This window comes from Cyprinodon variegatus, unplaced genomic scaffold (assembly GCF_000732505.1).
Source record: "Cyprinodon variegatus isolate N-32 unplaced genomic scaffold, C_variegatus-1.0 Scaffold294, whole genome shotgun sequence".
Taxonomy (NCBI): Eukaryota; Metazoa; Chordata; class Actinopteri; order Cyprinodontiformes; family Cyprinodontidae; genus Cyprinodon; species Cyprinodon variegatus.
Genome location: NW_015150747.1, coordinates 168,023 through 172,097, shown reverse-complemented (window position 1 = coordinate 172,097; position 4,075 = coordinate 168,023).

Below are 4,075 nucleotides of genomic sequence, written 5' to 3'. Positions count from 1 at the left end.
CTGATGTGATTCAGTTGCAGCAGAGAGCAGCCTAATTAAAGACAGGGAAAAGAAATGGAGCCTTTTTAGAGCTCTGTGTGCTTTTCTTATCAAACAGGACAGTTATTATCGCTTTCTCTCACTCCAACTGATGAGAAACAACAATATCAATACAATTCAGTTTATTTCTATGGCGCCAAATTTACAACACTTCATCTCAATGCACTTTACAGTTCAACCAGATCATACAGTCATTTTCTATCTAAGGAAAACCAGTTGATTGCATCGACTCATTGACTCAAATGCAATCCCTTACACCAAGCATACTTGTAGTGACAGTGGAGAGGAAAAACTCCCCTTTAACAGGAAGAAACCTCCAGCAGAACCAGGCTCAGTGTGAGCGGCCATCTGCTGAGGCCCACTGGGGTTCAAGGAGACAGAAGCAGAGAAACAAAAAGCAGCTGGAAAAGGCGACCAGGAAACACACAGCCAGGCAGACGAGCTCCGAGCCAGCTCCAATGTCAGAGGATGAAGAGAGCACATCCAGTTAGTCACAGTCAGAGAAACAGGACTACACTGGAAAACAGGTCAATCTCCAACATCTACAAACAAAGGTGTTGATGGCAGCAACACGGCTGATATTATATTTTTTTAAAAAGCAGAAAGAGCAGAACGTTAGAGATTGAACTAACAGATTCTGCAGAATGGAAGAATAGAGATAGAATGAAGCATATCTGCAGTCTCTGTTTAGTGTTGGACTTATTTAGGTCAGAGTGAGCCCTCACTATGGAGTGGCTGTGTTCACCTCCAGGTAGGAAAGCTTTAGAAACGGAGCTGTAACAACAGTGATGGAAGAGGAGCAGTGTCCCCAACCTGCAGCCACGAGGTCCGGGAAGAAGAGAGGCTATGAAAAGGAGAAGCATTTATTACACCAAACATAAAGGCTTTGACTAAATACCTATGGAATAAAACCTGAACAGGAAGTACATATGACATTGTGCAAAAAAGGAAATAACTAACCCAGTAAAAACTCAAGATTAGAAAGCAATGACATTAAAATATTCCAGCAAAGACCGGAGAGAGTTCACTCATATTTACCTGTAGCTCACAAAGCGGCCAGAGAAACAAAACAGGAAGCTCTGGAGCGCAGATGGTCGGTTCCAGACAGTTTACAGAGAAATGTATGAATGGGAACGTAAGAAAATATCGACCTTTATTAAGAATAGAGCCACAGGAGGGGGTTTCATTTTTATACAAAATATTTATTAATCCTCCTCCTTGCAGACACTGGTGACCCTGGATGACAGGTCAATAGTCCTTCACAGGGGACACCAGGACATGGAGCAAACAGCCATGTACAGTAGGTACGCATGTCTGAGCATGTCCTTCGACTGTGGTAGGACACTAAAGAGAATAAAGCCGATGCATTATGACTTCATGCCAGGATTTGAACCCAGACCTGCCTGCTGAATGGCAGCGGACCAAACTGTGCAGGTTTGAAGCCCCGACCCTGAAATATTCTACATTTAATGTTGTTTTTTTTCATCCAAACCCAGACATCTGAATTCTGTGATCTAAATTGGATCCTGAAGAGGTCAAAGGTCATCATTATATGGGTTGCCCCCCCCTAAAAATGCACTTGGTTTGGACCAGCTGACCTTAATCCCCTTTTACTCCCAACACAGTGACTCCAGCTCTGCGGTCACACCAGCAGACGCTCAAACACAACCAGGCAACGGGGAACATCCATAATCCCAGCGGAACACTTCAGCAGGATTATCCGGACGTAACCAGTCGGCGTGGAAACACCACGGGTCCACAGCCAATCACAGCCATCATTTCACCACATGTGAGCTCAGCAGGTTTGAACTCAGCATCAGTGTGAATCTACTAATAACTTCAATTTGATCTCTTCTTTCTTTCTTTGCTTAAAAAAAAAAAAATCTCACATTAACACATGAATCGGCCCCATCGGCTCCATAAATGCTTCAGTTTTCTGTTGGATCCAAACCGATGGCTTCAAAACTTCATCAGTGAACAGACGAGCCACACAGAAACAGAATTCTGACTTTAACTACAGGCTGAATCCATGACTCTGCACATTTTTTTCCTGTATCAGATCCAGAAGGCTGGAATTTCTCAGATTGATCTTCCTGATCTGGCACGTTTTGCACATTAGATTGGATTGGACCAAGCTGGAGCAGACGGAGCAAACACTGATCAATGAGCAGAATGCTGATAAAGTACAGCGGACGCCCCCCCCCCCTCCTGCCCGCCGGCTGGTTTCCTGCACCACATTCAGCCTTTTAATCATGCATCAGGTCTCCTGGACCTGAGTAACACCCCATCTACACTAACAAAGAGATTTATGATGCAATAAATCAGGATTTAAATATTAAATCAGGAAGAAAGTTCTTCTGACTGACATATTTTCTAGCTTTTCGTCTGAAATTTTGTCTTCATGTGTGGAAATGAGGTTTAACTACACAAAAAAAATAGAGAGTAGAGCATCTTGTGGATTTTAGCCTGACCTTCGTCTCCACAACAAACTACATAGATGTTTGCCTCACTTTATGCAGGCCATCATCATCATGTCCTATATTCATTAATTGTTCTCAGTTTTACAGTGAAAGTTCAGCTTTAACTGGATGGAAAGGAGACCTGAGAGGATCCAGACTCCTACGTTGTGACCATCAGGTTTCTAGCAGCTGGACTATCAGCCCACTGAAACAGCCCCTATATTTCACGGCCTCCTTTTTCCTCACCCCCCACCCTCTTCCCCCTATTCGTCTCCATGCATTATAAATCAGGCCGAGCCCAAACAGCAGCCTCTGCAGCCTGCCCTCCTGTCGGCTCTTTCCACAGAAAATTCATGAAATAATTGGGGAGCCCTGCTACTTAGAGGGAAACAGAAACGCTCTGGGCAATTTCAGGGGAGCTGGATTCCTTTAACACAATGCATTATGTGTTAAAAATCTTTATTTTCTTTCAGCCTAGATGTAGATCTTGTAAAACGATTGGTGCAGGAGGCCATTCTGGCTTCTGGAAGCGTGTCGGCTGTCAGTTCTGACTGCACAAATTCATATCAAAGAGAGATTCACAGTACAAGCAATATGAATTAAATGTATAATTTAAAGGTGCCTTTAAGGTTCTGTAAGGTCAAGAAAATATGGAGACAGTAATGTAATAAATGTCATTAACATGAGCAGAAAATAAAGTGCTCTAGACAAGGATTCATGGGAGGGAGGAACAGAGGAATGTCATCTGTTTGGTAAAACTGTTCCATAAAATTGATTTGTTCAGAGAGCAGAAATACAGTTTTGCTGTAGTTCAGTTTGAGGATTATTTAACTGAAAGGTGATTTTACTTCCCAGAGCCAGGCAGAAAATGAAGACCCTGTTTCTTCGTTTTGTGCTCCATCCTTGTGGGACAATCTTTCCGAAGACATTAAGCAGGAATGTTCTTAAACCCAAATTAAAGACCAACATGTTCACCCTATCCCATGTATCCTTATTTGTGCACTGAGTTGTAATCTAATGTTGGGCTTTTTTATTTTACTGCCTTTTTCTTTAATCTGTTTTTATCATTGGTCAACTTTTTATCTCGTATTAACCATTGCCCCTATAGTTAATTAAAAGGTGCTATATATTGTTTTTATAATGTAAGGAAAGATAGTAGAACTGTGGTGTGTTGGGCTTAGTGGAGCATTGCAATACATACAGGCTTTTCTAGAAAAAACAAAAAAACAAAAAAAAGACACATAGCGGAAGAAGATGGGTGGTAAAAACCAGAGGAGCAGGAACAGAACTCTGAGATACACCTGAAGTGACAGAGGATGACTGATTTAATGATTTAAACTTATCAAGTCAAAAAAAAAAGTTTTTATTAGATGTGATCTTGAATCCCTTGAGCTTTGTCACTAATATGCTAATTATATCTCATACAGAGTGGATCTATCTTTCTATCGCCAAGTATATCTATCTATCTATCTATCTATCTATCTATCTATCTATCTATCTATCTATCTATCTATATATATATATATATATATATATATATATATAACAAATTTTCCATAAAATAATTAAATTTCCTA